Genomic DNA, 8,847 nt, shown 5'->3' on the forward strand with positions numbered 1-8,847 from the left:
CACAATGTAATGTGGTAGGATTTCCTTTATTTAGCTCAGGCACATGTAGACACTGGGATCAATTTCCCTAAGGTGCATCAATTTCTTGGACTCTATATACAGAAACATGGAAGGCCAAGTGACATGCACGATCATATTTCCAACTGCAATTGGACAAAGCAGACATAGTGGCCCCATTGTCATGTGAAGGCAGGAAACAAAGAAAACACGCAGATTTAATTATGCAACATTCCAATTATGTTGGATGATACCAAAAGCAGGAGGGATACACATTTCCCAGCAATGAGAGGAGGAATCTCTGGCTCTGATTAATAAGGTGCAGTTGGCCGCAACTGAGTTGGTGAGCAGCAGGAGCATTATTCCTTGGTCTTGGACGCAGCACAGGAAATGATTTAGTGATAGGTCAGGACAAGTGGGTACATTTGCTGATTCACTACATCCTGTGTTTAAGCAGCACCAAGTCCCGAACCTCACTATGCTCTGTCTTGCCAAGTGTACACTGCCATATCTCTCTTTATGACCATTCAAATTTCTTCATGCACAAGTTTGAACAAGACCTCCTCATCGCACAGGACCTTCAACTGACATTATACACCAGATATATTGATGACATATTTTTCCTTTTGGACTCACGACAAAGATTCACTGAAATGACTACACGATGACATCAATAAGTTCCGTCCCACCATCAGACTCAACATGGACTACTCTCCAAAATCAGTTGCATTCTTGGACACACTCATCTCCATCAAGGATGGTCACCTCAGCACTTGGCTTTACCGCAAGCCCACGGATACCTTCACGATGCTCCACTTCTCCAGCTTCCACCATAAACACATTAAAGAAGCCATCCCCTATGGACAAGCCCTCCGTATACACAGAATCTGCTCAGACGAGGAGGAGCGAAACAGACATCTACAGAAGCTAAAAGATGCCCTCGTACGAACGGGATATGGCGCTCAACTCATCGATCAACAGTTCCAATTCGCCACAGCAAAAACCGCACCGACCTCCTCAGAAGACAAACACGGGACACAACCGACAGAGTACCCATCGTCGTCCAGTGCTTCCCGGAGCGGAAAAACTACGACATCTTCTTCGCAGCCTTCAACGCATCATCAATGAAAATAAACATCTTGCCAAGGTCATCCCCACATCCCCACTACTTGCCTTCAAACAACCGCACAACTTCAAACAAACCATTGTTTGCAGCAAACTACCCAGCCTTCAGAACAGCGACCACGACACCACACAACCCCACCATGGCAATCTCTGCAAGACGTGCCAGATCATTGACATGGGCACCACCATTACATGTGAGAACACCACCCACCAGGTACTCGGTACATACTTGTGTGACTCAGCCAATGTTGTCTACCTCATACGCTGAAGGAAAGGATGTCCCGAAGCGTGGTACATTGGCGACACCATGCAGACGCTGCGACAACGGATGAACGGACCATTGCACAACAATCGCCAGGCAGAAATATTCCCTTCCAGTTGGGGAACATTCAGAAATCTAGGGCTTTCAGCCTCTGATCTCCAGGTAAGCGTTCTCCAAGGCGGCCTTCAGGACGCGCGACAACGCAGAATCGCTGAGCAGAAGCTTATAGCCAAGTTCCGCACACATGAGTGCGGCCTCAACTGGGACCTTAGATTCATGTCGTATTACATTCATCCCCCACCATCTGGCCTGGGCTTTGTGAAATCCTATCAACTGTCCTGGCTTGAGACAATTCACAACTATATAACCTGCGGTTACCCCTATCTCTGGATCTGTAAAGACTTAATTACCTGCAAATGCACATATTCAAAGCATTGTCTTGCATCTTTGACTTTGTCTACATATATGTTTCTGGAACATACCTCTTCATTCACCTGAGGAAGGAGCAGTGCTCTGAAAGCTAGTGATTTGAAACAAACCTGTTGGACTTTAACCTGGTGTTGTAAGTGTTTTTACTGTGCTCAACCCAGTCCAACGCCGGCATCTCCACATCATTTAAATTTCGGCATTGCTAAACCACCACTTTTTATGCAATTCACAACTTTCCTGTTTATTGTAAGGAACCTCTTTACAATCCTTGTCTCCCCTTCTTAATTACTGCCTTGCTGGTTGCCTGAGAATTATAGACCCTGGGCGTGATTCTCCCAACGGGAGACTGAGTGCCGACGCCGGAGTGAAACCCGGAATGTTTCACTCCGGCATCGGAGGCCGCTCCTCGCCACCTATTCTCCCCCCCCAACCCCGGGGGGGCTAGGAGCGGCGGCGCGTGAATCCCGAGCGCCCGGCCTTGACGATTGCGTCAAAGTGGCGCGCTGGGAATGAAGCAGCCAGCGGCATCGAAGTGACGTCAGCTGTGCATGCGCAGGTTGGCCGGCTCCAACCCGCGCATGCACAGTTGCCGTCTTCCCCTCCGCTGCCCCGCAAGACATAGTGGCTTGATCTTGCGGGGCAGCGGAGGGAAAAGAGTGCGTCATTTACAGATGCCGGCCCAACGATCGGTGGGCACCGATTGCGGGCCAGACATCTGCTGAGCACACCCGTGGTGCTCGATCCTCCCTCTGCCCCCCATAGGCCCCACACTCACCTGTCGCACACTGTTCACGCCGGCGGCAACCAGGTGTGGGTTCGGGTTCGGCAGGACGTTTGGCCCATCCAGGCCGGAGAATCGGCAGTCGCTGTGAGAAACGGCGAGCGGCGATTCTCCGAGCGGCCTGTCGAAAAACGCGACACGCCATTTTTGGGGGGGGTGGGAGAATCGCGGGGGGTGCCAGGGCAGCGTGGCATGATTTGCCCGGCCCTCCTGCGATTCTCCACCCGGCGTGGGGTGCGGAGAATCACGCCCCCTGTTTTTAAAACTAAAGACTTTTGAAACCCCCCTGCTGCAAGCTGCTCTTTGACCTGGCCCAAGCTGACCCCTTGATTCAGTGTACTCTGTGGCAGAGTCTATGATGTTGTTTTGATGGACTTGGCCAGCAGCCAATACCCTCTTCTTAAATTCTGGGACATCTTCTGTTCTCGATTGGGATTAGTAGAGCCTTTCAGAAAATTATGGAACAGAATGCAGGTTCATTTTGGCTTTCAGTTTTTGTTCCGAGCTGGAGCTGAGCAGAAGCCTGTTAGATGTCCTCCCAGAAATGCTGGAACTTGTTTCCCCTCTGAGACCTCAGCTAGAGTGTGCAGGTCTGGACATTCTTTCTAGCAGACCTGTAAAGGTGTAATTTATGACTGAAAGACTACAATCAGTAGCCAGATTGGTGCAAGTTTAAATCTCTGTTTGGAAGGCTGATGATTTAAAATACTCTTCTATCAGCTAAGGCTGATGGTTAAAATACTCTCCAGCCAGGCAAGTGAATGTTCCACTTTTGATTAAAATGCATCTCAACTGATGGCATGTGTTTAAAGACCTTTCAATTGGCAGTCAGTTCAATCTGCAGGAAGGTCCAGTCCAGCACCACCTGCAAAAATAAGGGGCTATTTAAAATCCTCAGATGAAGGATTCAAATATTATCTCACGGAGTCTGAGAGCCAGTCTGGTGGAGGTCATTCAACTGAAAGTGGCTCCCCAGAAAGAATTCTACAGCCTGCTTGTTCTAATTCAAGACAATCATGAGAAGATCCAAACCAACCGATAATTTCAACACTTTGCATTCTTGGAAGGTTGCCAACTACAAAGACCACAACCTCGGCATCAAAGATTCAACTTTCATCCCCAGTTTAATCCGTTATTCTGAACCTTTTCTACCTGCTTCCCACCATGTGCCTACTGTGTTATTACCATTACATGATTAGCACTTCTCTTGTATAAACAACATTTTTTAATATTTTAATTACAAATCTGCTGCCTGTAAATCATTGGAGCAGATCTCAGAAAAACATACAAATTATTGGTTAATTCACTTATGTTGGGACTCTGGTGCCTGTGGGTCTGGGGGTGTCAGAGTATAATCCATCCATCATTGACATTCATCCCAATCCTTAATTAATCGGTTCAACCCTCTCTTGGGTTAGAATTTAAAGCTCCCAATGTGAGTTTGGAGGATGCGGAATTTAATCAGAAGGGAGAGTGCCAGGTAGGGACCCTGGCGTATTCCTACATCTGCCCCACTTGAGTCTGGGAGGAAAGGCACATGAACGTCTTCAACTATTTTGATTAAACCAAATAAACTAAATTAAATAAACTGAGGGGAAATTTAAAAGGGGGCAGCCCCTTCAACCCCCTCCAACTGGCTTGAGTGCTATATTGCCAGCAGATCACTTCCAATGTGCGTAAACTGACGAGAAACTCCCCAGGGCCCAAAAAAGTGACTCCGTGTGGTTAGATAGCGGTGGAGACCTCGCCAGCAGAGGCGATGGGAAACCTCCAGCAAAGCCCGCCACAAATGACACTTAGAAACGTTTCCATTAGATTGCATCCTCTGCCTTTCTCACAGCTTACTCTCTCACCTAGCTTTGCATCTTCAGCAAACTGGGATACATTATATTCAGACGTTTTTTGTAATTCCTTAACATAGATTGTGAATGGTTGAGGTTCTAGCACTGATCCTTGCGGAATTCCATTAGTAACAGGCTGCCAACCTGAAACTTACCCAATTATTCCTACTCTCTTGTCATTTCATCAATATTCTATCTATACTATTAAATCCACTAGCCCCTTGAATTCTTACCTTTTGAAATAATCTTTCATGCATCTCCTTATCAAATGCCTTTTGAAAATCCTAATCTACTGCATCTACTGGTTCCTCTCTTTCTACTCTGTGAGTTACATCTTCAAACAAAATTCTAAGAATAGATATGTCAAATACGATTTTCATTTTATAAAACCATGTTGACCATGAGCAGAATTTTCCACTCCCACGAGCAGCAGGAATTGTGACAGGCAGCAAAAAATATCTGTTTCCTGCAAAACTGATAAACTGCAAATATTGGTCTCCGGACTTTTGAGGCCGGTTTAGGGCTCATTGAGTTTCCTGAGGAAGAATGCCAAGAGCCCCATTTGCTTTCATTAACATCTGATGCATGCAAAGTCAAAAGCTACCTCGCCGGAATTATGTTTGTCCTGCAAATTATATTCTCCACCAGCGAAAAGTTATAACGTTTGGTTTCACAACTGTATATAAGTGACATACACCTGGCAAGCTTCCCCTCCTCCACGACATTGAGGTCAGCAGATGCCGCTTCCACCTTCCTGGATAACTTCAATGGAATGATGTCAGCAAATGCTGCACCAAAGCTGGACATAGGAGGCAGGAGACGGCTGGGATGTGGGTTAGGGTGGAAGGGTGGGGCGAAAACTGAATGAGGGAGGGAAGGAAAGCTTACTGAGGAAGAGTGAGGTAAGTGTCTCAGAAAAGGGGAGCAGAGTGTCTGGAGAAACGATGGGGGATTGTCTTGGGAAGGTGGTGAAGAGAGTCTGGGGAAGGGAGATCGGAGGTTGGGATTGGTGTTGTTGATGGTGGGGCCCTTGGCAGAGACTAAGGTGATAAGAGGAAACAATCACAGTCAGAGGGGGTAGTGAGATGCAAATGGGCAGTGGATTCGGTTTGTGAGTCTGATTGGTGGCGGTCTCATCAGATGGGTCACACAGTAGGGCTAGGCAGGTGACTTTGGTTACTGGAAGAGGCAAGATCAGTGTGGGCATGGGGACAATAATCGTTATCAACCCCGAGGGGAGGAAGGCACTTAGAGGTGGATCATGATAGGGTCCATGCTAATGGGGTGAGGTTCAAGGATGACAGAGGGCAGAGGTATGGTGATATTGGGTGAGTCAAGGATGATGGCGGGAGGTTGGTGAGTGACAGGGGAAAGGTAGAATGTGGTGGAGCGATTTGAAAGGTGACATGCACCATTTTCCCAATCTGACCTTGATCATGCAGTTAGTCGATCAGTGAGATCTTCAGAGGTGGGAGGAGGGTTTTTGACTGGGTGGAGTTCAAGGTCAGCAAAAGTGGCTGACTGAAAGACAAGAAAATAACTCTGAGGCAACTCGAGGCCTGTCTGTGGTCAGCACCAATGGAGCACAAGGGAGGTCAGCCATGCAGTGCAGGAAGATGATAAATGATCTCATCTATTCTGCCAGGGTAAGTCAGCCACCTCATCACCCTCAACACACACTCTCAGCAGGTTCCGCGATCCATCGCGGTGGGCACCATCGGATGATTCCGCTGTGATTTCAGAAACCCATTTCTATCCCTCCGACCGATGTTCCTCCTGCCCCCAGCTGCCATGGTGCCTATCGCAAACAGGAGTGGAAAATCCTGGCTCAAGTGTTGTGGCGGACGGTGTGCACTTCCTACTGGCCAGAGCGGTTGGTTACCATGGCAAATTGTTCATTTTCACTCACTATGCAGGGATAAATGATCTGCACATTGTATCTCGGGGAGGTGCAGGTGGGATTTGTCCACGCTTCCGCTACCTCATGGAATCTTATTTCTGGGCACCATATTTAAACGGCACCCACACACACATTCACTCCCAGCAGTGCGGAACTTGTCATGGCAAGCACAGGAATGGCCCTTGTAAGAGATAAGTGCTGTGCACCCGATTTCAGTGACAAGTGCACGACGAGAGGGGCAGGGAGGTTCTTTATCTCTACGAAGGGAGCCAGAGGCTCAGGGAGAAGTCAGCAGAGTGGTCAGTGTCTGCGGTCCTCAGGTGAGGACTGTACTCCAGTGCTGAAAGAGGATGAATGATCTCATTGTTCCACCAGGGTTAAGTGACCCTTCTTTACTGCTTGTCGCATCCGACAAAAGTCACATAGGTACACTCAGCACCAGCAGAAGGCATGGATGCTTATCACCTGCTTCAGCATCCATTCTGCTTGCAGTCTGTCCACCTGTCTTTATGCAGGATCAAGTCGTCCACAATAACAGGGAGATAACCTGGACAGAATGGGGAGATGCTCAAGCTCAGGTCACTCACCACCTAGGAAGAGCAGAGCTGCATGGTGAGGGCAGGGACCGTTCCTGTGCCAAAGGCAAGATCGGCAACTTTCAGCAATGCAGTGACCTTCTATCCAATTGTCTTCACCCACGCTCCAAAGCTGTTACTATTCAGTCTGTAATATTTCCCGCTCACCAGTTATAATAATGAAGTGACTGTGAAAAGCCCCTAGTCGCCACATTCCGGTGCCTGTTCGGGTACAGAGAGGGAGAATTCAGAATGTCCAATTCACCTAGGTAAATAACAACTGTAATGTTTATTTACATTTTTTTTGATCATGGGACGTGGGCATCGCAGGCTGTGCCACCATTTATGGCCCATCCCTAACTGCCCTTAAGGGGCAGTTAAGAGTCAACCACATTGTTGTGAATCTGGAGTCCCATGTAGGCCAGACCAGGTAAGGATGGCAGATTTCCTTCCCTAAAGGACATTAGCGAACCACATGGGTTTTTACGACAATCGGCAATAGTTTCATTGTCACCATTAGACTTCTTAATTCCAAATATTTTATTGAGTTTAAATTCCATCACCTGCTGTGGTGGGATTCGAACCCGGGTCCCCAGATCATCACCCTGGATGTCTGGATTATTAGTCCAGCGACAATACAACTAATCTAACGCATCCCCAAATATTTTGGATAAGAACCGCTGCGAGCAGGATTCGAACCTGCCTGTGGAAACCCCATTGGATTTTGAGTCCGACGCCTTAACCGCTCGGCCATTGCAGCTTAACTACAATGCAGGGGCTTGCAGCCTCGTGGCTGAGTGTCAGCTTTCAGGATCAAACTGATACAGAAAACCACGCTTGTTCGGGTGACCCTCCACCCTGGTCCCTGATTGGTTAACCAGATCACATGGCCCTGTCAGGATGTCGCCCTTAAAGGGAACAAACACTATGCAGACAATCACCAATTATCTCTTCTCTTTATTACAGCCACCAGCAAGAAAAGGAGCAGGCGCACTGCCAACCAGCCCATCAGCCCCAGCCCTCAGAGCACCTCAGATGAGGATTCTGAGGACACATTAGATGCAGAGCCTCTGATCACCCACACTCTCCACCAGTACAGACACACACCTCGATGGAACCTAGCTTTAGAGCAGGCTCGGGGTCATCAGCGTGTCATCACAGCACAGATTCTGGTCCACAGAATGTGGAGGCCAAGCTTCTGCTGAATCTGAGCCCAATGACAAGTCTCTGGAATCAACTCTCACAGAGATGTTTCAGATCCATAGACAGGCAGGATTGTCTGAGGCTGTCACCAAATTAGAATGGAAGGTGGAGGAGTCCATACACTTTCTACCTAGCATGTGGCATTGACATGCCAGCAGATCAAGTCACCGGTGGAAGGGTGGCAACTGCCGTTTGTGCCGGATATGGGCTCAGACTGCATACCACTGCTCTATCCATGAGTGAGATCCATCAATGGCTGTGTGAGAGGGGGAAAGGCACTCGATCTCCCTCCAGGAACCCTTCCTCATCAAGGCATCTTAAGGGGCTCTCAGACACCATCAGGGAATAAGAGCATAAACCGGTCACCTCGAGGAAATCAACCAAAGATTCTCCTGGGCTAACCAGCCATTCCAAGTCCCACCTGCCTTTAAGCCCAGAATGTCCAGCTGCTTTGGCAAAGGAGGGTGCACCTGGCCCATGAAAGTGTAAGAAATACAGGTCCCTTTAATTGTAGACCTGGACTAGAATCATAGAGCAATAGATACCCTACAGTGCAGAAGTGGGCCATTCAGCCCATCGAGTCTGCACTGACCCTTCAAAAGGACACCCAACTTGGCCCACTCTACCCCCCGGCCTATCCCTGTGAGCCAATAACCCCACCTAAATTACAAATCTATGGACACCATGAGGCAATTTTAGCATTGCCAATCCACCTAACCTGCACATCTTTGGTC

General features: G+C 48.3%; 1 non-coding gene across 1 annotated transcript; it reads right to left on the minus strand.

Annotated features, from left to right (window-relative positions):
• Nucleotides 1-7,588: 7,588 nt before the first annotated feature.
• Nucleotides 7,589-7,670, minus strand: trnal-caa. Its single transcript has one exon. It is a non-coding gene; the product is annotated as a tRNA-Leu (tRNA).
• Nucleotides 7,671-8,847: the final 1,177 nt, after the last annotated feature.

Source organism: Scyliorhinus canicula, chromosome 3 (assembly GCF_902713615.1).
Source record: "Scyliorhinus canicula chromosome 3, sScyCan1.1, whole genome shotgun sequence".
Taxonomy (NCBI): domain Eukaryota; kingdom Metazoa; phylum Chordata; class Chondrichthyes; order Carcharhiniformes; family Scyliorhinidae; genus Scyliorhinus; species Scyliorhinus canicula.